The sequence below is a fragment of the Bos taurus genome, chromosome 15 (assembly GCF_002263795.3).
Source record: "Bos taurus isolate L1 Dominette 01449 registration number 42190680 breed Hereford chromosome 15, ARS-UCD2.0, whole genome shotgun sequence".
NCBI lineage: Eukaryota > Metazoa > Chordata > Mammalia > Artiodactyla > Bovidae > Bos > Bos taurus.
Window position 1 is genome coordinate 64,835,923 of NC_037342.1, and position 27,751 is coordinate 64,863,673.

Consider the following 27,751-nt stretch of genomic DNA (forward strand, 5'->3'; position numbering starts at 1 on the left):
AACCTTACCACATGGCAGTAGTGTGTGTTAGCTGCTCCATCGCGTCTGACTCTTTGAGACCCCACGGACTCTATCCTGCCAGGCTCCTCTGTCCATGGGGTTCTCCAGGCAAGAATACTTGAGTGGGATGCCATGCCCTCCCTCCAGGGGATCGTCCCTCCAGGGATCAAATCCACATTTCCTGCATTGCAGGCAGATTCTTGACCGTCTGAGCTACAGGGAAGTCCCATACCATATGTTGGGCACTGTGCAAATAAGTTTCACTCATTTAACCCTCAGGATGATGCAGAGAGGTAAGCACCACATCCCCATTTTACAGATGAGAAAACTGAGGTTCAGAGAGATTAAAGTAACTCTGGAGGTCACACAGCTGGTTAGGGGCAGAGCAGGACTAATACTGGTCTAACATCAAAGTACATGTCCTGGCTCTCTACACTTATCCCTCCCGAATCTCTGACATTACACCAAAGAGGAAAGGAAGGAGAGCAGGTGCCTGAGCACTGGCAAGGAGAAGCTGGCAGCAAAGAGGTGGACATTCCCCCTGGCTTAGGAGCAGGGCTCAGCCTGGTTGTGAGACAGAGAAGGTAGGAGAGGCCTCTCAGAGGCAAGGAGGGTGGCTCCTCCCTTCTCCTATGACAACCACACCAGAATAGACAGGGAGAGGCTGCCGGGGGCGTGGGACCGCATCGCTCCCAAGTGAATCATGCCTGTGAAGGGCGAGGTGCTGCTCAGACAGTAGACACTATTTCTACTCTGCCAGCCTGAGGGCTGGAGGGTGAGAAGCAGGCGCTTTGTTAAATGGAGAAATACGGCGTCCCCTCCCCCAAGCACCAAAGGGATGTTGGGGTGACTGGCTTTGTGGAAGACCCTGTCCGCCTCTCTCCCCTCCGTCACTGCTGACCAGGTGCCCACGGCCATGCCCAGCAGGGTGTTAGGTGCTGGGGCTGGGTGAGCCACATACTGTCCATGTGTTGCAAGAGATACGGTAGTACTGGAGGGATAAAAGGAGAATTCTTTACTTACTTTTATCTCATATTACACACATCTCTGTAAGAATCCTTAGCATTCCACCAGCATCCCCAGCCGCCCCTGGGACCAAGTGCAATGTTAACAGGTTAAAATGTTCTTCCAGTCAGACCACTGCCCAGACAGACACAAGGTACACGCCAAAGGAACTATAATGGAGTCGTCACAACTGTCCCTCGTGAAGTAACTAAAGGACAATACAAGGGTATTGACAGGAAAATGAGAAGTGACCCACAGCAGAGTGAACTGTAGTTGGGAAGATGGAAGAAGAGTGTGCAGGCTCCTGGTTACCATCGCTCTGCTTGTGTTCAGGGAACTTGGGAGCTGACGGAGGACTCTCCTCACCCATCCCACCCGGAGTGCTCCGGGAGTGTGGTGTGCAGGGCGCTTGCAGAGCTAAGAGTCCCGGGTCATCCCTTGCTCCTGCCCCAGCCTCTTCCCACAAGGAGCTCCCAGCTCAGCTGGGGAGGAGGAGACTTTCCTGAGAGAAGGAAAGCCTGAGGTCAAGTTCTGGGGCTCAGAAGAGATGAGTGAGCCACCTGACATGGCTTGGTCCCCACGCTGGAGCCCCATGATGCCACACCTGGGAAGGTGACAACTGGGGCCACAGCGAGGGGCCAGGTGCACAGGCCCCTTCCTGAATCTTCACGTTTCCCCACGTGTTTTTGGTCTATTCCTTGAAGCGTCCACATCTGGGCCCCTGCTAGGCAGACCCCCCTCAGGAGTAACACCTTTTGGGGTGTGCGGGCAGCTTGTACTGACCACTGCTTAACTAGTCCTCCTTGTCACAGTGGGAAGATGGAGTATGGGGAGCGGGACCCCAGCCCCACTGGACCACGGGAGGGCTGCTGACTCCTTCCCAGGGAACGCAGAACAGGGCTGGAGGGAGAGTGACTGGGTTCCTGAGAGTGTGTTTAGAGCACTCCCTGACACCACCCTGCAGTCGATCCCTTTGTTATTGAAGAAGCTCTGGAAGACAGGAAAGCAGAAAGGAGAAGAAGAGGCAGGAGGAGAAAGGGGGCGTTATCCTCCCAATCCTGGGTCCCAGGACTGTCCTGAGGCTCAGCTATCCTGCCCTAGGGCTCCACCTGCTTCCAATAAACCTCCTTTTAAATTTCCACCTTATACTCCAGTATGTTTCTTATAACTTGCAACCACAAGAGTCCTTCCTAACCTAGTGCCAGGGCCAATGAAACTACCAACTGGGCCCGAGGAGGCGGGGTGGTCTCCAGGAGCCATAAGGCGACTGGACATCTGGCCTTCTCCTGGCCTGGGCCCAGCTCAGGGCCTGACTCCATCCCTCCGTCCACAGGAGAAGAGCCGCTTCCACAAGCTGCCTTGAGTAGAAAAACCACCACCTGTTAGTGCCGCCCTGTGCTCCCTGCCCACCCCTGCTAGTCCCCAGGTCCACCCTGGGGAAGACCCAGCTCTCTTATCTCCTCAGCATTCTTCCCTGATGACATCAGGACTTGCTCACTCTAAGTCAAACACCCCGGTCCCTTCCAGGCTGGGAGCATCACCTCCACAATCTCTCATCTCAGTACCTGCATCTGGGTCACTTGCATGCCTAGAGGCCTCACCTGGGCCAGGAGACCCAGGTAACTGGGATTTTTCGCTTCATTCCTTCAGAAAGACCGGGGGTACCACTCATGATACAGCCCTCCCCTTGCCCAGCCCCTCCACCTAACCGCCACCCTCTGCAGCCACCACTCCACAGGAGCTCCGGTGAAAGGCCCGGTTATCTCAGCCTCTTCCTACCTGGGATCAGGGCCCTCCTCCCAGACCCACCTGGAAGGGAACTCTGTGCTGCCTTCTGTGCCCGAAGGATGGGCTCCTTCTCTGCTTCAGGGCACTTGAGACAAAACCACCTTGTCTGGCTGTCACCCTCTTGGGCTTAAAACTACCACTCCCCTCTTTCAATCTCCCACAGTGAAGTGTGCCGTTCTCCCCTGGGGAAGGTGTAAGGGCAGTGAACGCGCTGACCTGTATTTTCCCGTATGCTACAGCATTAGAGGGATAGTAGCACCCACAGTTCAACAAGTCATGATGTCAATGATTCAAGAAATTATCCGAGCACTTAGGACATGCCAGGTACTGAGCTGACTGCTAGGCAGACACGGTTTCATGAAACCCCCACAAGCACCTTGGGAGGAAGGGACTGTTATGTTTTCTGTGTTACAATGAGGAAGTGGAGGCTCAGATAGTCGAGGTAGCCTCTCGTGGCTTATGGTTGGTGCCTGGCAGAGACTGGAATCAAACCCCTTCCTCCTTTGCTGAACTTTCCTCATGACTGCAAGCTCCCAATCCCCTATTTCTTCTGACCCCAGAATGAAGGAAAGCTTCTATTTCCACCCCTTCCTTACATTCCTCTACGATGCACTAGTGAATGTGGTAGTCACTCACCACTTAAAATAAGGCCAGTGAGTATCAGGAACCACGTATTTATTTTTATTTAATTTTAATAGCCACATGTGGCTAGTGGCTACCACACTGGAGAATACAGGTATAGAATTGTGTTTTGTATAAAGTACTTCCATCCATATCATAACATTCAATTTTCAGGTGAGCAGGGTAAGTACTATGCACCCCACTTACAGATGAGAAAACTGAAACTGAGATTTGCTCAAGTGAAGCTGAATCCTTCACTCTCTAAGTTCCCAAACTATTTCCATTACATGACCTTTATACCCAAACTTGACCTCTGACCTGAGGGCCAGTGGGATGGTCCTGATGGAGGCCTAGTCTGGCTCCATCATTAAACTGAGAAGTCACTTCTGCACCATTCTCTGTACTGAGAGGCACAGGATGGAGGGTTTCAGAGAGCCTAGGGCATGGTCTCCTCAGACCAGAGGGACCACTAGGTGGTCAAGATTCAAGATCCTTCTCAAGTTGCTGTGTGGTTCCAAGTGACTTTTCTAAAAATGAGGAGAGGGAGGGAGAAATTAGATTAATTCTTTTCCCTCTTCCAATAGTCTTGTCCCAATAGTATGACCCTGTGCTGGCCTCCAAAGCCCCCTTAAATAAAATTAAATTCCTGATCATTTCCTTTAGATCAATCCAATCCTTAGGATATGGCCATTTCATCAAAAATGGTATAATGCACTGGGTGGGCATTCGGTCCTTACCAAACACCCCAGCACTAAACTAATATTCATTCCCATTCCTGTTCCTTCGTGAAATCCAACTGACGAGTCTTAGCTAACTGTGACACCTACATTATCATCAACTTATAATCTCTTGGTGGGGGTAGGGCTGGAGAACATCTAGAAGCAGAAATAAATCACACAAGGAAAAGTCAAATGGAAAACACAAATTTAATAAAACACAGACAGAAAATAAACCATCAGCCCAGCCACTGGTGACCAGTGCAATGTTATTTTTTTTTTCCCTCTGGTCCCTGGTGAATGCCCCCTAATTCTGGGAAAGGCTCCTTTTCGTTTTCTGAGTCAGGCTTGAAGGCATACTGCAGTATTTCAGCCTTGGGTTTCTAGCAGAGGAACAGACCCAGTCTTGTCATACAATTTTCGGCACCTCTACTATAATAACACATCGTTTGTGGATCTGTGCTAAAGCAAACACCATCTGGTGGCTGCATAAAAATCTGTCCGGGGTTCTGACCTTCACGATGTAAGGGGTTTGTTTGGGGAAAGGAGGCCGAGTGTGGGGAGGACCAAGTCAGTAATGAGACACGGTGTCGGCAACCTGCACGGTGTGACATGTGGAGGCTCAGTGGAGGAAAACGAGGCTGGTGTCAGCTTCCAGACACTCAAGGCAAAATCGCCAACGATTCTTTTCCTGTTTTTTCTTTCCCAAGTAAAAAAGGTTTCAAGAAGTCTCTTTTCTCGGTGTCAGGCCACAACACACACATACACACTCAGTCACTTGAGAGCGGATGGTCCAGGAGAGCCCTGGGCTACCCCAAAGGAAAACTATCTCCTGCAGAACCTAGCTGGGGAGTTCTCCATTTCTGTGGACGGTCCCAGTTGCACAGCTGCAGGAGTGAGACAGAATTTGCCTTGTCTGCAGCCCCACATATCTTTTTGCTCTGAATTACTAACATACCACGGTTCACCCAGATACAGGGCACTCATTAGACTCAAATGCCTTTTCAGGCGTTTAGCTGCTTAAACAAGAACATATTTAAAAATTCTAACTATGCAATAAAATCCAGTATTCCTCACATATGAAATTATGAAGGGCAGCAAGTCCTGGTCCCGTAAGTTGACTTCTCATGAAGATAGGTCTTGACATTGACCTCTGACCTGTCCGTCTGACTTGAATAGAGTCTGTTCTGAGCACATGCAGAGGACAACTGCTCCAGAATGAATGAATATCCCTTGATCCCTCAACATGGGATGAAGAAATGAAAAGAAAATGAAGCTGGGAGTCATGTGAGGTTCAGGAAGACCTGGTTCTACAGCACCAGAGAAGAAAACACATGACTGAAACATTTAGAACCGGTCAAAAGCAACTCAGAACAACCAAGTCTTCAAGGGACTTCTGGACTCTAAGACATAAAGAAGAGTTTTTAGTCTAAGGGCTTCCCTGGTGGCTCAGCTGATAAAGAATCCACTTGCAATGTGAGAGACCTGGGTTCGATCCCTGGGTTCAAAAGACCCCCTGGAGAAGGGAAAGGCTATCCACTCCAGCATTCTGGCCTGGAGAATTCCATGGACTATATAGTTCATCAGGTCACAAAGAGTCAGACACGACTGAGTGCCTTTGACTTCACTTTTAGACTAAAAGGGGCCACAGAATTCAGCCTGGGAAAGAGCAGACTTGCTGACATATACCCAGAAGAAGCAGGTAACTGCTAGAACTTTTAGTAACGATGAAAATGCTCTGTCCCTGTGCTGCCCTATGCGGTGGTCACTAGTCACATCTGACTCTGGGCACTCGAAATGCAACTCATAGACTGAAGAACTGAAGTTTTAATTTTATTTACTATTAATTAAAATGTCTAGTTAATTAAAATTAAAAAGTTTTAATTTTATTTACTATTAAAATGTCTAAAATGACTAATTAATTAAAATTAAATAGTCTCGCAAGTTGAGCAGCACAGTAAGATCAAATCACGAAGCACTATTTATGGAAAAGTCCAAGAACCGTCTCCAGCAAAGTTATCTGACATTTATTCTTTTTCTTTCCTGTTTATAGCCCCTGGCCCTTCAGGGCCTCTCAAAGTCACATCTTCTCACACCAGGACACAGAGCAACAACACCCAGGAGGCCGACTGGGGAGAAACCATCTTCCAGCCATAATGGACACCTAAGCATGCCTTGGAGGAGACATTCTCCATTTGAGTATTGTTATCAATCACTTGACACCGCCAAATCTCTCCAAAGCACATCCCAACCACGGACCACGCTGCCTGGCTCTCTTCCGCCCCTCAGCCCAGAGTCCCTGGGATACAAGGCTGGAATAAAGGCAGTACCCCAGCTCCCTTTCGGGGCCTGCAGGCAGAGTGCTCTAATGACCCCCAAAACTCCACTGTCCATCAGAAACCCAACCTGTTTTGCCCCACAAAAACCCCCAAGATGAAGTCCCATGGCATACTTTATGGATTGTCATGTTATAAGCTTTACGCCACTCATTTCAGAAGTTACTGATCATTATAGTATACCTCTCATCTGCTTTCCCTGCAGCTCATTTGAATAAAGGGAAACTTACCAATTTCTGTCTCACTTTATTTTCTTCCCCCATTTGATCCTCACAATGAGAGAGGCAGAGGGAGGTAAGATCACACCTGTTTTAAGCACACCTGTCAAGGGTTCACAGAGGTGGAGTTAACGACCAAGCGAAACACTGAGGATGGTCTCGGGTTGCTCTGGGCAAATCACTGAACCTTTTCTTGCTTCCGAGTCATCTGTAAAAGGGGAAGAACCATAGGGCCTGCCCCTTCGGATCGCTGTGAGTCAGAGTATGTACGCTGCTCGGCCATGCGCCCAGCACAGGGAAAGTGCTACCGAGGCGTCTGTTCTTGGTGAGAAGGCTGTTATGTGTGTGTACATGCGTGGGGAACATAACTGTATGCTTATACACCTGGTTGTAGAAAGCCTCTGAGGCTTCCCCAGAGGCACCAAGAGCCGAGGATGAGAACCTGGGTGAGTGGACAGGGAGAAACAAGCCAAATAAAAAACAAGGATTTTCTGAACGCCATAACCCACCTGATCCCAGCCGATAAAGCACCTGCCCTCATGGGACGGTGTGCTGCCTCCTGAATAATCCATGCACGAGGTCCCCACTGCTGATGATGGTGTAATTCAATGAGGGGTCTCCAGAGAGGACACACCACTGAGCGCTGAGGTTCTGGGGCTTCGAGAAGGCAGAATTCCCAGATCAAGTTTCTCCCCAGACCTCTGTCCAGAAACAAGCCTGTATCTTCCAGGGATAAACCTGTACTGATAACTGGGAGTAACACTTTTTTCTAAACTGACATTTGGCCCAGCACTGCCTCATAGGAAGAACTCCACAATAGTTTATCTCATGGTTGTCTTAAATATTCAAATCCCCTTATTACATATATAAAAGCTGATGCCCAATGAGACCAAGCATCCTGCCCAAGACCAACCAAGGTGACAGCAGAGCTGAGGGGACACCGAAGCTCAGAATTTCTTCTCCAAGCTTCCCACCACCCTCTTCACAGCCACACGTCCTCCAAATGCCTTTTCCTGTCCTGTCTGGCTTCACAGCATCTTTACATTTAAATGATACTCCATAAGGCACATTCATACCTTCTGTTTCAGTTACCCTCACCTGTGTTTAATAACCTGAAAGATTTTTTCACAGAAAAGATGCAAGTTGATAGGAAAAGAGAAATGCTGCTGGAATGGATGACCTAGCCACTTCAGCACACACTGTAGTAACTGTGGATGTGAAAAATCCAGATTTACCTAAAAGATAAATATGCATTTGCTTCTTTGCTTGATGAAACTATTTACCATAGGATTCTAATAAGTGGCCTGTTTTTCTCGTGCACTTGAAAGAGGATTTAACCTACAAAACCCTCCTCCCTCCAACATTTTTGGGTTTATACCAAGTGTATTATGTGAAAAATGTACATTTTTCTCCTGCCTGGCTTTTATTTCTGAGAAACCAAGGTGGTGATAAAAGGACTTAGAAGGAAGGTGATGATTACTGACAACAATGATTAGATTCCCATCTTCTAGATTAATTGAGAAGTCTGAAGAGAATTATAAACCCCGGAAGAGAGGTCTCAAGGAAACCTGGAGCCTACTTAGCTGTAATCAGTTAATCCACGCAGACCTCATGCATAATGGGCATTATGATACATTTTATAATTATCAGCATTTTCACTCTTTTAAAATGCTCTCACCCATTCTCTTCTGGCTCCCTACCCACCCAAGGCACAGCCATTTTCACAGATTGGTGAATAAGCTGCATTCTTCTGGTTTTTAACAAACACTGCACAGTGCTGTCTGTACCACCCCCCAAATTAAATCAGACTTGTTGCCACACAGCTGCAACGACCGGCTGCCAGCATCTCTGGGGGACAGCAGGACTTCCGACTTGGCAGGGTGGTCTGCTGGTTTTCACAGAGCCCGTCCAGTCCCAAAATGCCACCACACCCCCTGGTACGGTGAGCACAGCACCCAACAAGAAAACAGCACAGCCTCACATCCCCGTCTGAACAGCGGGAAGGCCATCACTGTGACGACCGTTCTCTCACCGAGAAGCAAATGAGGTCAATGCAGCAGGCTCGGTGCTTGGCACATGGCTCTCAGTAACGGTGCTGTTAGTTAGCTGTCAGCACTGCAAATGGATTCTCTCTTTTAGGGGTGCAAAGGCACTTCCAGCAAGTCCTCTTTTGTACCTCTTGCCACCGGCTCTGGGCAGCTAGTATTCCCTGAGCGAGGCATGATCTTCAATCGGGGCGCCCCCCTGCAGGTGGGAATCAGATTGAGAAATAAAGGAACCTGCCCAAGGTCACCCTGCTGTATCAGAGGCAAGATGTAGACCTGAGTTGGCTCAGTGTTATCCTCTCTCTTCTCAAAGCCTTGGAGGGGCTCAGATCTAGTGAAATAAAGACAAAGGAGGGGCTGCAGACACTCCTGTGACAAAGTGACTGGGATGCACAGTACGGCCAGGGGCATCGTCTAATTACACCTCCAGCAACTAGAGAATCTATCCCACCCCACCCCCACAAGCTGCCCCAGCAGATCTGTCTTTCTCCACCAGCCTTGACAAATTATAAGGCCCCACAGCAGGGATTGTTTCTTCCTCTCAGCTTTGTTTGGAGCATTGTCCTAGCAAGGCTCAAATAAAGGGCCATTATTAATAGTGACAATAACGCAATACTGTTTTCTCAAGGGCCTCCGCGAGGGCTGGCCAAACCAGCGCCAGGCTGCTCCCCACTGCCTTTCGCTGGCGGTTCTTATCTGCAAACCCTCAGCTGCCTGGGGCCCTGTTACACAGCGCGGCCCTCTCCACGTGGCATTGCCTGAACTACACCTTTACAGGTTCTCCAGGGCTCTGAAAACCTGACAGGGGAGAAGGGCCCAGCAGAGGAATGGACGAGGCAGCCACGGGGACAGCACCAGGCCAAGGAGATAATGCGACCCAGGTTTGTTTGAACTGAGCCCACGTGCAGCCCAGGGCCTAGTGCTGAACGGCTCTGGGATGGCTGAGCGTCAGGAACGCTCCGGGGGAACTCTGGTTTGCATTAGACACCTGGGCCAGCGGCAGCTGTGACAAGGATGTATCTCTGGAGAACCTGTGCTGATGGAGAGGACACAGAGGGGAACCACTGCGCATCGGGGATCCTGTGTGGGAGTCCCCATGTGCACATTTGCACAAGAGCCTGGGTTCTCAAGATTTCAGGGAGAATTATTGGAGTTCTACTAGAAATTCATTAATACAGGCTCAGTGGGGGAAACCAGAGGCTCTTACAGCCACGAAGGCCACCAGCAGAAGGAGGCAGAGTGAATGTGAAGGGTGGGGAGGGTTTGAACAAAAGTTCTTTCACAGGTACTCAACTGTTCATGAGCATAGCTCTGTATGAGCACTGTAGACAGTACTCACCTCCACTCCCGCGCTGACAAATGTAAGGTCTCCTCATGCTTTGCTTTTACTGTCACCTGGGAGAGGCCCAGGTAACCAAGTTTATCTGAGTCAGAAGAGCTTTGCTCTTCCCTGAGGGTCTCCTAGGTGTGAGTTGGCGTGTTCTTGGGGAGGCTGGAAGGCAGGCAGGCGGGGCACACACTGGCCCAAGACTAATACACTCCCCCTTGTTCCCTATAAATGAGCACCCTCCGTGGACAGAGCTCATCTCCCTCCAGGCCCAGTGGGGAAACACAGACACACGCGCCTACATCGGACCTCAGGAGTCCTCCAAGTCCAAAGGGCGAGATCTTAGTCAGAAATTAGAGGCACATCTAATATACACAACGCAGCCGCCACTCTGCTCCTCCCCAGCCCTCCTGCTGACGTGTGTGTGTGTGTGTGTGTGTGTGTGTGTCTTGAAACGGCCTGCCAGGCTGGTTGGGGGCTTGCTGCAGGCCCAGGCAGCTCTCCTTTCCACACTGACAACTTTATAGATTCTGGCAGTTGATTGGTTTTGCTCTGTAAGATCAACAGTCTGTCAGAGAAAGTCTTCCAGCATCTCCTCTGAGGGAAGTGATCCAGGCAGGCCTTACCTGGCTTCTCCAGCAGGACAAAATGGGAGGGAGTCCCAGCTCCATTAAGAGGGTCCCCAAGCCCACCTGATCTTTGAGGAACAGCTTGGAGGGAAGCACTGGATGGGGAGCCCAGTGAGCAGGCCCAAGGCTGGGTTTCTAACCTCAACTCTCCCTTGGTACCATCCTCTCTGGCTCTCTGTCCTAATTTCTCCCTATGTGAAATGAGTGCTTTGATTTCTGCTGCCCATATGACTAAATGGCAGCACATTGAAACCACATCAAGAGTATAGTCAAAGCTATGGTTTTTCCAGTAGTCATGTATGGATATGAGAGTTAGACCATAAAGAAAGCTGAGTGCCAAGAATTGATGCTTTCTAACTGTGGTGCTGGAGAAGACTCTTGAGAGTCCTTGGACTGCACGGAGATACAACCAGTCAATCTTAAAGGAAATCAATCCTGAATATTCATTGGAAGGACTGATGCTATAGCTGAAGCTCCAACACTTTGGCCACCCAATGCAAAAATCTGACTCATAGGAAAAGACCCTGATGCTGGGAAAGATTGAAGGCAGGAGGAGAAGGGGACGACAGAGGATGAAATGGTTGGAGGGCATCACTGACTCCATGGACATGAGTTTGAGTAAGCTCTGGGAGATAGTGAAAGACAGGGAAGCCTGGCATGCTGCAGTCCATGGGGTCACAAAGAGTCAGATATGAATGAACAAGTAAACAACACCAGGCATACCTTGAGGATATTGTAGGTTCAGTTCCAGGTCATTGCAATAAAGTAAATATCTTAATAAAGTGAGTCACCATATCTTCTTTATCCATCCCTCTGTTAATGGACATTTAGGTTGCTTCCATGTCTTGGTTTGTCAGTAATCATTCAGAGTGCTGCTATGAACACTGAGGTGAACGCATCTTTCTGAACTATGGTTTTGTCTAGATATACGCCCAGGAGTGGGACTGCTGGAAAGTAACAGTATTAGTTGCTCAGTTGTGTCTGATTCTTTGCAACCCCATGGACTGCAGCCTGCCAGGCTCCTCTGTCCATGAAATTCTCCAGGCCAAGAATACTGGAGTGGGTGTCTATTCCCTTCCCCAGGGGATCTTCCCGAGTTAGGGATCATACCCGGGTTTTCCACGTTGCAGGCAGATTCTTTAACATCTGAGCCACAAGGGAAGACCAGGGATTGCTGGATCAAATGTCAACTCTATTTTTAGTTTCTTGAGGAACCTCGACACTGTTTTCCATAGTGGCTGCACCAATTTGCATTCCCGTCAACAGTGTAGGCAGGTTCCCTTTTCTCTATACTGTTAGGAAAATACTCTTTGAATGGAGGGGGCAGGGGGGATACTCTGACCACGAGGTGCCCAGGCCTGGGATCTGGTCTTACCTCTGCCACTAATTCATTCTAGGACTGTGCAGAAGTCACATCCACTACCCAGCCTCAGTTTCCCCATTTGAGAGCCGAGCTATTTGATCAGAATGGTCCCTTCTTGCCGATACTGAGCGCTCCTCTACAGGGCAGGAAAACAGTAGCGTGTCTTGTTGTTTCTGAGCAAAGGCCTTAATTGTTCTCTGCAGCATGAGCTCCTCTATCACAAAACCACAACCTCTCCCCTCCCTCCCTCCCCACGGCCACCCCCTTCCTCTGAGATCCACAAGACTGCTACAGAACATTCATTTATTTTTCTTCGGTGCTGGGGCTGAAAACTCTGATGACTAAGCCATTGAATTTTAATATGCTACTGTGCTCCTTGGAGGATTCCTTCAGTTCTCAGCTCCCCCTCTCCCTGCCCCCCGCGCCCTCTGCGGACATGTGGTAGTCGTTAGGAACAGTTTGATGAAGTTTAGATTCGCAGAGTAAAGGAGAGACCGGGGGAGAGCTGGGAGGGAGGCATGATAAATGGACACAACAGTCCAGAGAGCCACTCAAAAAATAAACAGAAGGCTCCTTTTGAGTGAGTCCACTAAAAACAAATTCCAGAAAAGCTCTTTCCTCCTTTTCGGGGGGTAGGTGGGATGGTAGAGGTAAGAGAGAAAAGTTCTCTTGATGTTAAAAAACCACGTTCAGAGAAAGAAACAATTCTCTTTCAGTGCAGCCACCAGAAGGCACAGGGACTGCCACCAGCCATAGGTCACGAATGCTAAGCCCTCCAAAGCTGAAGTTGGGCAACTAACTCTCCAGTGTCCAAGAGGCAGTGACCCTCACGAGAGCCAGCCAGTGCTAGCAGAACTCTACGGAGAAACCTGGGTCACCACGGCCGAGGGGGAAACACCCAATGGCCAGGAATGCCCTGCCTGGCCTCAGTCATGCACACTTTCTGAAAACCCCTGCAGTCCAAGAGGACTTGCTCAAGTTCTCTTTCCTGAACCTCAGCCTTCTACTTGTCCCATGGGCATCACTCCCTGCCCCTCAGCCCACATTTCCATTCACATAGTTTAAAAACTACTGACTTGAACTCTGGACATGACCTGGGTAGCACTGGCTCCAGAGAATCCCTGTTAATATGATTAGGCACAAAGATGAAATTGTAGTTATAAAAATGGCGATTTTTTTTAAGAGATGCTCACTCCAGTAGGAGGGGGAAAGATGGCATGATATGGGACATGCTTTCAAAAATACTTAAGCAACAATAAGGACAAAGCAATAGGTGAAGTGGGTAAAAAATAGGAGAAGTGGGAGTTTGATCCTGGGCAGTGGGAACATGGGGAGTTTTTCATACAACTCTTGATGCTTCTCTGTACATTTGAAAATAGTCGCAATAGAGACAAAGACCATCTTAAACAAATCCCAGACTTTCAACAGTAAGATTTCCTTCTCAACCTGAGTTTCTTTGTGTGAGCTGCACGTTTTCAAGCAATCACCCTTGCACAGAGAAGCCCAGCATCTCGGGAGCTTTGGGTGCTGATTTCATTTGTTTGCCATACAAACGAGCTTGGCCAACTAGACGCCACCTAAGAAGGAAGTATCAGTGCTCTTATGCTTTCCAGGAGGTCACTGGAGACTTCCCTTATTAAATCGCCTTCCTCGCTGGTGTTTTATGTGGGTTATCTCCCCAGGGATCTCTCAGGCACATTCTTCAGATGCTCTGAAAGTTGGTTATGAAAATGATAATTCACTCTTCTTCCAATTTTACAACTGTAAAAAGCACACAGATGTATGCAAAACATATCTTCACTTTCATTTTATTTACTGGCCATGCTATGAGGCAGACAGGATCTAAATTCCCCAACCAGGGGTTGAACATGCACCCCTTGCATTGGAAACATGGAGTCTTAACCACCAGACTACCAAGGAAGTCTCCATTTTTTTTTTTTTTTTTTAAAGCTAGTGACTAATTTTTCCTCTTACCCATTTGAGAGCCCAAGTGAACAAGCTTGGATAACCCAGTAAAGAAATACTCTCTGCAGAGCTCCTGGAATGAGAAACGCAAGGCAAGAGGCTCCATGATTCTGAGGACCTGCCCTTCCCTCCACTAGAAAGCTGTGGACCAGGCAGAGGACGGCCATTCCCAGAAGCTTGGAATCAGAAGGCCTGGGTTGTATCCTGCTCTGCCACCAGGCAAAATCTCAGGCAGGTCATTGAAACCTGCAGTGCCTCTACAGCCCCGTTTGTAGAATGCGGATAGTGCCAAGAGCTTTGAATGGCATTAGAAGGTGGCACCAAGGGTGGGCGAGCTGCCTGCATGAGTTTCCTAGGGCTGCTGTAACAAAATGCCACACACGGGGTGGCTTTAAACAACAGAAATGTGTTCTCTTACACTTCTGGAGACTAGAAATTGGAGATTAAGGTATTAGCTGGGCCATGCTTTCTCTGAGACCCTGGGGAGAGGTCTTTCTGGCTCATTCCTAGCTTCTGCTGGTGGCCACCAATCCTTGGCCTTCCTTGGTGTACTGATGTACCACTGTAATTTCTGCCTCCACTTTCAAAGGTTCAGATTTCCCTCTTACTATAAAGATGCTGGTCGTGTTAGGTCCAGAGTCCGCCCCACTTCAGTAGGACCTTGTTTTACTTAACTATATCTGCAACAACCCTATTTCCAAATCAGGTCACATTCCGAAGCGACAGGAGTCAGGATTTAAACCCATCTTTTGGGGGACTTAAGCCCTGGGCTTCCCAAGTAGTTCGACAGTAAAGACTCTGCCTCCAATGCAGGAGACACAGGAGACCTGGGTTCTATCCCTGGGCTGGGAAGATCCTCTGGAGGACGAAATGGCAACCCACTCCAGTATTCTTGCCTGGAAAATTCCACGGACAGAGGAACCTGGTGGGATAGTCCATGGGGTCGCCTTAAAGAGTCAGACATGACTGAGCATATGAGTAATTCATCCCTAAAACTACCCTCACGAGCCTATCAGAGCCGTGGCTGCCCTCTTTGCGTCCTGTCAGTCCCAGGCTGAGGGAAACTCTGCTGACCAGGCTTGCTGGATGGTTCATACGCTGGAGAAATGCCCACTGTGACAGGAACAGCCTCTTCTCTTTTTGCGGTTATTGCTGAAATGGAGATTGGTTTAAGAAAAATGCTGTGGTTTTCACAGGAAGTACCCCTAGCTGGAGCCCAGATGGAAGTGTTCCTCTATGGCAGTTAAATGGAGAGAAATTCTTGGTTTTACATCTGAAAATATCCGTGGGCCACCCATTTGCAATAGCACCTGCGTCTGGGTGGGAGAAGAAGTGAGGGAAAGAGGAGGAGGGTCTGAGTCACTGCCCCTCCACCATCTACAGTAGGGGGTTGGCCAACTTTTTCTGTAAAGAGTCAGAGGGCCTTCTGGTTACTGTCATAACTACCCAGCTCTGCCAATGCGTGGAGAAAGCAGCCACAGATAATACCTAAACCCATGGGTGTGGCTGTGTTCCAGTGAAACTTGATATGGACAGAGAAACTGGAACTGCATAGAAATTCTGCCCACCGTGAAATGCTATTTGTCTTTCGATTGTTTTTCAAGCTTTCCATATAGAGGGCAGAATGTGTCCTGTGGGTCACAGCTTGCTGATCCCTGATCTACAAATAGCACAATCCTCTACAAATAGAGGTTGTGTATTGTGTGTTCATCCATGGCATACCATTCTGTCATATCACCTGACTTTTCAATACAGCTTTACGTTTTCATAGGATCACGTAACCTGATCCTCTTATCTACCCTGTTGCGAGGCACACTTGACATTATTCCCATTTCACCAATGAGAAAACAGACTCCAAGAAGTCAAGTGCTCAGTTAGCAAGTGGTAAAGCCAGACTGTAACTTATGTCTTCCAACTCCTCGTCTGGTACCCCCATGAATATTTCACATCATAGAACTATACTCCAAGTCAGCTACTTCCCCACAGATACAAGTACACACCCACAACTCCCCAAGTCTGTGTGTGTCATCTTTCAGATCACTTTTCCTAATCCTTCCACAATTAGGGAGTTGGTACAGTGCTGAGAATTCTCCTTGAGAATTCCAGCTTCCTACCTAAGACGGTCAGACATGACACTGACTTCACAGAAGGAAGGAAAATGAGCAGCTGCCTACTGCTTCTACTGTATCCACATACAGTAAGAAGCAGAGTCTCGGGATCAACTGTGGACCAATTAACTCCCAAAGCATCAACAGGCTGCACCTTTGGAAACAGAGTTCCTTCATCTACGTCAAGAGTTGACAACTAGATGCTTGTGAACACTGAGAATGTAAGGTAAATGAGTGACCTTGGTTGGAGGTGGGTGGGAGGGGTGGAGGCTTACAGCAAATTGGATAACATTTGCTCCTTGCTCCACCCAAAGGAGGTAGATGCTACTCAGCTTTAGCCAACGGTTGCCAGATCTGGAAATCTAATATTTTAATGATAGCATACGAATTTTTCTTTTAAGAGTATCAGGTCAAAAGATATCCATAGGCCACCGTGTGCAGCCTTTGCCCTGAGGCTGGTCTCTAGACTTTGAGCAGCTGTTGCAATTTTGTAGTACATATAAGAAGATGATTCTTTTTCCTAACAACACTCATTACTGGCAGCCAGAGAGGGGAGGATGCATGCATTTTTTTGAGAAACAAGCAACCACATGACCCTGAATAAAGCAGGATGGAAGCTAGGAGGCGTGGAAGCTTAGTCTTTAGAAATAGATAGAGACTGAATTATTCAAGACAGGTTCAGCCCAAGGCAGAAATAAAAAATATATCCTTGCTGGGTCCTGATTCAGACTAAATTGAACTTGACGATCCCCTGTCACAAGACACCTTTGATGGAAATGAAGATGATAATCACAGATGCCCTCCAACATGGTGATTGATAATGTTCCCTCTTCCAAATCACAGCAATGTCCTTGAGTCCCAGGAAGGTGCCTGGCTTGGGTCCAATACCCAGACTCTGTCTGGATCCAAAGGAAGGCATTCTAGGCTGGATAGGTACCCTCTCCCCAGTTCACACTCTGTAGCACCTGGCAGGGCTCCATGTTTGCTGAGCAAGCGTGTGGAAATCAACAATATGGAATACCCGTGCACCGGGTACTTAATCTCATTTGATATCTGTAAAACAAAAAACGAGGAGGAAGGGACTGCTATTATTCCTGTTTTATTCTAGGAGTTTAACTCTCTCAAGGTAAAAAAAAAGCTAATGGGAAGTCAAACTAGAAAGTGAATCCAGGTCTGAACCCAAAGCCTGCTCTCTCACTGAGATGTGAAGGGCACTTGCAATTCAGATCCTAAAACATACATCTAGGGTGGCTGAGCTCGTATGGCTCCTTCATGGAAAGGAAGGGATGATGGGGAAAGAGAAAAGATGATGGCAACCAACAGGTGTGATTCCTTACAGGGCTGCCACAGACCAAACAAGGTTGCAAGGCTGCTGTCACCTGGGGAGCTCGACACAGAACCAGGCCCCCACATCACACGCCTTCTAAGTATTCTTCCATCCAAAAAAGCATTATGAGTTTATGCTCTGAAGTCAGAAAGACTCAGGGGCCTCGCCGCTTTCTCCTGAATTTATGCAACTTACTTAACTTTGTCATCCTTTGATTTTCTCATCTGTACCTAAAGATAATAAAAGCACCTGTACCTCACTGGGCTGCTGGGAGGATTAAACAATGAGTATAAAGTGCATATTAGCATGGTGCTTGGCATAAAATCCTAGTTCAACACAATGTTGGCCATAGTCTAGTTGCTGGAACCTCTTGTTTTGAAACAACTATAGGTTCACGGGAAGCTGCAAAAATCATACAGAAAGATCCTATGTATCCTTCACCCAATTCTCCTAGATGGTTATGTCTTACAGTGTAACAGCAAAACTAGGAAACCAACACTGGAAAAGTATTACAGTTTTAGGCCATTTTATCACACATGTATGTGGTTTATTTTTATAATAATAACTATTTTTTAACTATTATGAGAGGCAGTAGAGGACTGTGGGTAGTGTGGAGCATCCAACACCAGGCTGGATTCTCAGACTGATCTGGCCTTTCCCAGCTGTGTGACCTTCAGCAAGTTAATTCACTGCTTTGTGTCGTGGGCCCCCTTCTCTGTAAAAGGGAAACAACAATAACAGTACTTCTCTGACTGGGTTACTAGGAGGATTAAACAACCTGATACATGTAACATGCTTAAACAATAGCAGGCAGGCACTTAATTAAAACTCCACGATTCTTTAAGCTACTATTATGTTCACTAGTTTCACCATTCCTGGGAGCCAGGAAGGGAGTGGGAAGAATAATTTTGGTCTAACATCTGTCTGTTGCAAGGCTCAGACCTTTTTTTCCTTTATTTAATGGTCACGATGCTTTACAGAAGTGAGCCAAGGAAACACCAGGGGTCTGCTTTTGTCATTTTGGAATAAACCCACGTTGTAACTTGAATAGAAAACTCGGGCCTGAGGAGCCTGCCTTTGGAAGGGCGGGGTCTCTCTTGGGGAGCCTCGGTTGACTCCAGGTTCACTGTTTTAGAGGGTAAGCCAGCAAGGGACGTGGGAGGGGCAGAGCCAGCAAAGGCCAGCGCTTGACCCTGGATTAACACCAACGCAGAGTGCTCTCGCTTCCTCTTAAAGACTCCTTCATCCATCTGGATGGTGGTCCCCTAGATGGGCTTTACAGCTGAGCAGCACTAGCCCACCTCAGAGGAGACTGAGGACCCAGGACCTGATCCTGACAACAGCTCCCATGGGAGGAGAACTGGTCCTGGCCACAAGGTCTGGCTTCAAGGTCAAAGTCCCTAAGAACTTACATCCCCTTATGCACTAGTATTAGAGCAACGAGGTAGAAAAGAGGAAGGAAATCACACACATCCAGCTGCATGGAGGGCTTCACCCCAAAACAGGCTGTTGCTATGGGTGAAGGGATGACAACCATCATGCTAACACCTCCCACTTAGTAAGCACTCAGTTCTCAGGCTAATTTTTGGTGTAGTACCATCTTCCCATCTTTTAATTTCTGTATTAAAAATCTTTTTCAATTGAAGTATAGTTGTGGTACAATGTTACAGAAGTTATAGGTGTACAATACAGTGAATTCAGTTTTTAAGGGTTATACTTCATTTATAGTTATTTTAAAATATTGGCTATATTTCACACACTGTACAATATATCCTCATAGCTTATTTTCCTACTTAATAGTTTGTACCTCTTACCCTTACCTCTATATTATCCCTCCCCACCTTCCTATCTTATAGGAAGAGAACAGGAGGCTGGAGAGGCAAGGTCACAGCTAAATATGCCACAGGGCCAGGATCCAAACCCAGGATCACAAACTCCCAGACTGGAGCTCTTAGCCACCAGGCTGCACTCCCTGTTTCATGACCACAGCTCCTCCTGGCTGGGCTCTCATTTTGTCCTTTATTAATGCTATGGTTCCGTTCTGGTTATACCCTTTCTACAATGACCTTATGCATCCATCCTTGCATTAACTAGTTAATTGAAATGGTTATACTACATCTTTAAAATGAATAAACAACAACAAAACAATGTACACCTCAGATAACATTAAGAAAAGGAAGAAGAATATTTTCTTTTCTGGCCAAGCAGGTCTCAGTCTGCAAGCTGAGAGGTACAAAATCAGACCAGTGGCTTTGCAGAACCCCATTTCTGTCCTGGGATCCCATTAGATACGTGGGTCAGTTCACATCGGCTGAGCCTGGAGCTGTACTGTACAAACGTGCCTTAAAACCTGCCTTGAAACGTTCCTGTCCCGGAAGTTCCTGCTTCTCCACTTCCAGCCTGCTCTCATCCTCCGTCCTTCTAGAACTACATGAGGCGATGATGCCAGTGGAGAGAACTGAACCAGCAGCTTTGACTGTCTACTTCCTGCCTGGGCCCCATTCCCAGGCTGCTGAGCCTCGCAGGGTGAACTGCGATGACTCACCTGCGCTCCGTGCCGGCCCCGCTCACGGCTCTGCCCCACTCTGTCCGGAGCCCCAGTCTGTACCTGAACATCAGATAAACAAACCATGGAGGCCTGATCACATCCCACATGACTCCTTTACCTCAAAACCCAACGGGAAAAATCAGATTCCATCATTTGGAATCTGTTTGGCTTGGAGCCACGACTGCATGCCTTACCCAAGACCTGAGTCAGAACAGGGCTGTAGCCCACAGACCGAGGCTCAGCTCGGGAGAGCCCCAGAGGCAGGCACCGTCCTCCCAGCCCTCCTGGAACCAGGGCTCTAAGTTATGGCCAAAGAAAAGCTGCTGCGCCCAGTGGAGAATGTTCCACTCCTGCTGCGGGGACAGTACCCACTAGCCTTTCTCCAGAGCCGTTCAGTGAGGGGGAAGCAGCAGCAGGCCACAAGCTCCCCCTGAATCTTGGACATCGTTTTCCTTTTATTCTGCCTTCAAAGGGAGCTAAAAGAGCAACTGGACCTCAGATTTCTCGCCTAGAAATAACCACAGATGGCATGGGTACCAACTGCAGCCTTGGTTTCCATGAACATCCAGGTCCTCCGGAAGCCACCCTACTAATGTGGATCCCAGCTCTCTGTTTCCCTCTCTGTATCATTGTCATCTGCTACTAGCTGGCATGACCAGTTCTCCCTGGGCTTCTGGTTAAGGACAGATGTTAATTACACACAACGAGCATAGGACTAACAATACGTTCTGCTCTTCTTCCGTGTCTAGGACACTAAAGCTTACGCCCCAGGTCTCCGTGTCAGGCGAGCAACGTGAAGTAGTTCTATCAGCTGGACAAAACTCCACGGTGGTCTGCACAGGTGGGCAAGGCTGTGGTTATGGAAGGTGCCTGTTCTGCTGGAGACGGTACAAGGGGCCCCTGATGGGGGGTGGAGAAGGGAGATGCTGGACAAGCACTTCAAGCAAGCCCACCATCAAACATCTGAACAGAGATCTTTCTACAATTTAGTTCAGCTACTCAATGAGATTTTGGAAAACAGAAATGGCAACTGGGCCTTACCAATGTTGGGGGCTCAGAACTGACAACTCAGGGGTCAAAGCCCTTGTGTCTAAGCGGGGGCCTCCGAATTACCCCTCCAAATGGCCAAAGGCCCTCCAGTGAGAAAAACGGTACATTAAAATGGAAAACATTCGACGCTAAAGAGAGCCACGTCAAAAATCCTGACTCGGCGTGACTAACCATTCTCAAGACCACACTGCTGAAGGGTCCTGACCAATTTAAGAGTGTTTAAAAAGCACTTAAAATAGATCACCTTCCTGCTCCCCCAAACTTAATCAGTTATTCTTGGCTGTGAATAAAACCGATGGTGGGACTTACTTAAAGCTATACTTCGTAATCCAGTTATTATTCTTAAGGGAAAATATTAATGCATAAAATCCTTCCTGGCTATATACCATGTGGAAAAAATATAGAGCAACAAGATTCTTCCGCGCATGCACACACACGCTCCCCCACCTCCCAACCCCCTCCCCGACCCAAGCCTGCCATCTCATCTCTGCTCTATTGGCATGCACATCTGGATTATATAAATTTCAAGTACAGTTTTCAATATTAGTACCGCTTAGGGTTACAATACTTGACAAATCTCGAATGCCAGGACGTCAAATCAAATTAGCTTGACCAGCCACAGGAGCGAGGGGGTGAGAAGGATGGACGATTGGAGAACTGTAAAAACAAACAAGAGCTTGCAGTGGATCCACTGTTTCTTGTTGGGCCGGGGCAGAGGTTTCAGAGGTGACCTATTCAACTTTCAGATCCAGGATCGTGGTGATGTGCAGGCCCACACTTCCATTTCTTACCAGAACAATCAGAGTAAGCAAGCAATGAGGCTCAGGGAGGCCTGACGGTGGGGGTCGGGGGAGGGGGGGTTCTGATCATCCATCCTGATTTCCATGGTCCAGCACTGTGAGGACACTGACAGTTTCAAATGATTCTTGTTAAAGCAGTTCCATTGTGAGGCAGTTTTGTGGATGAATGCTATTCCCCAAAGACACAAAGTATATGAAAAACACTTTTCAGGATAAATTGATGGCTCCGGATCTTTCATAGTGCTCCAGTCTCATACTTCTGGATCAAGCTGGAACAGTTAGACCAAGGGCAGGCTCAGGAGATGCTCAGTTGTCTGAAAATATGTATTTAAAGTTAAAGAAGCTACTCAAATGAACAGCCCTAATTAATCCAGTGTCTCATAAAGAGCATCTTTGAAATGTCAGAATTTACCTCCATCACTCAAGTTAAAGTCTTACTCCCATTGGAGGCATCTCCTAGCAAGTCATGATTCTGCTATTTCAAGAGGGCCATGGGTCGGTGAAATACTGAGTATTTTATGATCAAATCTAAAAGTGACCGGTTACCAAAACAAAATACTTTTGCCAAGTACTTTTAATTCTACCACTTTCTAAATGTCTTATTTAAAAAATAACAGATTCTCCTTTCTTAATGTTCATATAATCGCTTGTTATAAACTCTTGTAGGATAATTAGATATCTTCAGTGTTTTTACCTAGCCTCTAGGGATGCTAACATTAATAAAGTGCCAAGAAGGAAAGGCCAAGCAATTCATTTCCCAAACATATTTGGCCGTGGAACCTTTTCCTGTGGTCTGTTTCACATGACCAGTATTCTGAGAATTACTCTGGGGATCAGTTGAGGCTGAAGTAAGTCCTCTACTTAATAATCATCATCCTAAGCTCACAGATAAGGAAACTAAAGCTGTCCAGTGTGCTGGCTTCCATTCTGATGCATTGAGGGAATGGCTGAGTGTCATCAGGCCCTGGGGGACAGAACTATGTCTTTTCTCTGACTCCCTATAGCAGCCCTGTAGGGTCTGAGCTTGTCAATAACACAGCTTACTATTTGCCGTTTGTGGTTGTCTAGTCGCTAAGTCGTGTCTGACTTGTTTGCGACCCCATGGACTGTGGCCCACCAGGCACCTTTGTCCATTCCCTTCTTCCTGACCCTGGGGATCTTTCCGACCCAAGGATCAAACCCACCCCTCCTGCATTGGCAGGCGGATTCTTTATCACTGAGCCACCAGGGAAACCGGCTGCTGCTGCTGCTGCTAAGTTGCTTCAGTCGTGTCCGACTCTGTGCGACCCCATAGATGGCAGCCCACCAGGCTCCGCCGTCCCTGGGATTCTCCAGGCAAGAACACTGGAGTGGGTTGCCATTTCCTTCTCCAATGCATGAAAGTGAAAAGTGCAAGTGAAGTTGCTCAGTCATGTCCGACTCTTTGAGACCCCATGGACTGCAGCCTACCAGGCTCCTCCGTCCATGGGATTTTCCAGGCAAGAGTACTGGAGTGGGTCGCCATTGCCTTCTCTGGGGAAGCCGGCTAAGTCTCCCAAATTTCCAATATCCTTCTGGGAGTGGACATGGCCAAGTTCATGAGAACTAAATCACTATACACACAAAGCTGTGTGCTAGCATGTCCAAGCACCAGCTAGGAAACCAGAGATGTGCTCCAAGCCAGGCCACCACCACAGAGAGGTTGGGAAGATGCCCGGTGATCTTGGCCACTATGGACAGAGTGGACTCCGAAGGCCACAGTGAACCTCCAGGGTGGTCTAATGTCTGATACTGGCTTGAGTATGAAAAGAGCATCCAGAAAAGCGGCTCTACGGGTACAGCTGTGGGAGGTGGGAAAGGGTGCCTATGCACGGGCGTCCTGTTTTCCTTCCTGCGTCTGACAGTCACTGGGGAAAACGATACAGAAACCAGAAATCACTTTCCTACTTCAAAATGAAACCTGAAAATATGCAGGAACCACCTACTCAGTGTGGCAGAATGAGCCTTACTGAGGCACTATTTCACTCATCAGCATCGGTGCCACCGTTTCCTGAAAGCTCACTGCTGTCATGGGCTTTGCATGTGTTCTTTAATGCTTTATACAATCCTAGGACGAGCCTCTTCTCTCCCATTTTACAAATGAAGTAATGAGGTCAGCAAAGTCAGAGGTCCACAGATGGGGCAAAGTCAGAATGTGAACCTGGGTTGATCTGGCATCATAGCTTGAGCCTCCCCTTCATCCATCCAACGAATATTTAGGAATCCCTATTAAGACGGGTTTAAATGGATCAGACAGGACTTCTGCTCTCAGGAAGAAAGAAGAGGTTAAGATGAAAGGCCCAAGGCCGACAGAGTCACTGGCAAACACTGATAAACAAAATGCCTTCTGTATCCAGTCACTATTCCAAATCTTTTTGTATAAATAAACTCATTTGACCCTCATGAAAACCCTATGGGGTGAGTACTATTATTCCCATTGTACAGATGAGAACATCGAGTCACAAAATGGTTAAGAACCTGCCCAAGGTCACACAAACAGAAAGGATGGAGCTGGGATGGGACACTGGCGCGTGTGGGCTTGACCACTGCACTACTCGGCATAGCAAAGACAGGCCAGGGGCAAGCCTGGAGCTGAGCTGATGAGACTAGGCCAAGCTCCTGGACAGTGGCTCTGCAGCCTGCCTGCGAGGCTGTTCTGGCTGCAGTAGTCCAGGTCGGAGAGGAGACCCTGTGCCAGGTCAGAATGCCCTTCTCAAGCTTCAACCACCCAGCCCAGGGCCCCTCATCCTCTCTCTCTGCCTTGTCAGAAAGGCCCAGCTCAATCATCTGCTGGCAGTGATTGTTTTTCCTCAGCCCTGTCCTAAGCCTTTTGACCTCAAGGCCCCTATTACTAACCTAACAGGCATGTCTAGTGCGATCTGCCCACAGACAGTGATCCATCAACCCTTACAGACTATGTTAAGCCCTCAATAAAAACGGGCAATTTAAGCACTTACTATCCAGCTAGCTACTAAGGGGATACTTTCTATGTTATTACTTCTAACTCTTACGACCACCCTATTTTATAAATAGGACCCTTAGCTCAAAGAAGTAACTCACCCAAGGGTGACCCAGGAGGCAAAATGCTAAGTAAAAAGCTTGGGGGACTTGTAATCCCTGGGAGATCCCACCACATGGTGCTGCTTTTCCCAAGACATGCATGAAACTAACTACAGCATAAAGGAGGAAATGGGAAAGGCCCTGGTGGCGACACAGATAAAGCAACACTGGAGAGGTTGCCTCCAGCCAGGAGGAGGTGGTGGCATTGAAGTGGCTGCAGCTGCCTCTCACAGGGGTACATGCTGGGTTGAACAGCTAAGTTCTTGGCACTCCAGGAACAAGAACCTCTACCCCAAACCACAGTCTCAGCTATGGCATGACACCCAGCAGACTGTCTCCCGCACCAGAAGTATGTACCGAGGTTCCGATGTCCCTTGCGCATTCATCTGGCAGGAGATCTCCAACACCTGCTCCCCAGATAGCGTATCCTGGTTCTACCCAGGCTGCCTGGCAAATCCTTATCTGCTCCTTGGTGTTGAGGCCACTCCCCTCTCCAGTGCTGGCTCCCAGCTCCATCCTGGCTAGAAACTACCTCTAGTTCCCCTTTTAGCACAGCTGCCCACACCCAAGCCTCAAGCTCTTCTGGCTCCTGCTAAAATCCAGGGTGTGGCCCCAATATACACATACACCGTCATGCTTCCCACTCACTCGCAGGAGCCTCCACACCTCCCTTGGGCCTTTCTGTTGAGACTATCACCGATGCCTTGCCAACCAGACTTCGGAATTCTAGCACAGCCTTCTGTGGCTGCCTGGTAGGTGGCCCACTGCACTGCAGAGCCCAAATAATTTGTTTTCTTCAGAAAACCCAAAGAATCCCCTGTGGTCCAATAGTTCGGACTCCATGCGCTTACTGCCAAGGGCCCGGGTTCGATCCCTACTAGGGGAACTAAGATCCCACGTGCTACAAGGTGCGTGGCCAAAAAAAAAAAAAAACCATAAAATACCCAAGAAACAAAGAAAGAAAAGCTAGATGATTCCACAGTGAAGCTGCATCACATTGTTTTGGCATATTGATGGCTTATCACCCGACGTTGCCATTAAGACACAAAGCTACATCCCAGGATGGAGTCAAGACTCACAGTCCACCCTCTCATTCTTGGAGCACTGTCTTTCTTTTTATATTTATTTGAAAAGTTATTCTATATAAGTCATTAACACCATGTGCAAATAAATAGCTGCAGATGGCAATGCTGATATAACAGAAAACACTGTAAATGAAAATGCCCAGAAATAGGTGATGGATTACATAAATTCATTATACAGAACATTCCATAAGAAATAATTTGTAAGGTATTTTAAATGAATATGTAGAAAAGCTCTATTTACTGACTTGGAAAGATATCGCTAACTATTGAATTGAAAGCAGGTTATAAAACTGTGTGAAAAAGTGAAAGTGTTAGTTGCTCAGTCATGTCCAACTCTTTGTGACCCCATAGACTGTATCCCACCAGGCTCCTCCGTCCATGGGATTCTCCAGGCAAGAATACAGGAGTGGGTTGCCATTCCCTTCTCCAGGGGATCTTCTCAATCCAGGGATGGAACCTGGGTCTCCCGCATTGCAGGTGGATTCTTTACTGTCTGAACCACCAGGGAAGCCCAATTGTGTGGAAAATAAAAGAAATCTCTATATGTGAAACAAAGCTCTCAATACGTGAATCAACATCTTGAAGATATAATCTCCAAACAATAAGAATACAGACAGTTTTATCTTCTTTTTTGATGACCCATATTTAAAAATTATGTCTACATTAAACATATTGGCTGTACAATAAAATTATAAAAAAATTTTGTCTTGATTCAAGAAGCGAGCAATATGTGTTCACTTAGCAAATGTAAAAATATACACTGAGGGAAAAAAAAAATCCCCTAAGTCCAAACTTCAAAGTTTCAAATTGGACCCACGATAAGCCGTAGTTAATTTAGGGCACAGATCAAGACAGAAAAACTGTCACTAAATACTAGCCAACCTAGAGGGTACCATCCAAGGTGGCTTGAGAGGACACTATTTTTCAGTCTTTCAATACCAAAATATTTCCTTGAGAATAAGGAGAGGCTGCTGCCAAGAAACTTAGTCCCAGGGGCCCAAGACCCACATTTAGTTTCTTAGTCTTGGCAAGCATGCTTTAAACTGGTTTTCTTGTTTCCTGACAAGGTCCTTCACCAGGCCAGAAGGAAGGGAGACTGTTTCACCAGCTGGCTTGATGGATGTTGCTGAGTTCTCTTACTTCTTGGCAAATCCACAGGAGGGCTTCCCTCTCAGATTCATGTCCTGGTACAGAGTTTCTCAAACTGCACTGTACACAATCCTACGGGTCTTGTCACAACCCAGACTCTGACTCAGGAGGTCTGGGGTGGTGCCTGAGATTCTGCATTTCTAACAAGCTCTCAGGTGAGGCTGCAACTGGTCCAGAGATCACGTTTGGAGCAGTAAAACCCTCGCTGTGCCTCTCACATAGAAGAACTTGGTTCAGCCCAGGGAAGCTGAGGTTAAGCGACAATGGGCCAAACCCCATCACTCAAGAAGGGAGAAATGGCCTGGCTTTTGGAAAACTCTTACCTTCTCAGGATACTAGCAATCAATTAGCAAATGGAACCCTAAAAGACCTTGGTGATTCAATGTTCCTATCAAAACGGGTCATTTACCACAGTTACCAGAGAGAGCAGCCCCAGCGTCTGGGCTGCCTTCCAGGAACTCTGTGATTAACCAGAAACAGGCTTGGGTGCCTGAAAAAGATTGGCAACCCCAAAGATTCCCTTCAGAAACAGAAGGCTCATGACCCCAGTGAATCAACCCCAAATAGGAATTCTGACTGGCTGCTCTGAGAGC

General features: G+C 47.7%; 1 protein-coding gene and 1 long non-coding RNA gene across 2 annotated transcripts in view; both read right to left on the minus strand.

The window, feature by feature from the left end:
- Positions 1 to 27,751, minus strand: part of ABTB2 (ankyrin repeat and BTB domain containing 2) — a 186,155-nt gene that overhangs the window by 89,391 nt on the left and 69,013 nt on the right. The window lies entirely within an intron of this gene.
- LOC132342356 (uncharacterized) overlaps positions 4,327 to 27,751 on the minus strand; it is a 91,126-nt gene continuing 67,701 nt past the window's right edge. The window contains exon 2 of the long non-coding RNA XR_009490698.1: positions 4,327 to 22,160. This is a non-coding gene — a long non-coding RNA (uncharacterized lncRNA). The remainder of the gene's footprint in view (positions 22,161 to 27,751) is intronic.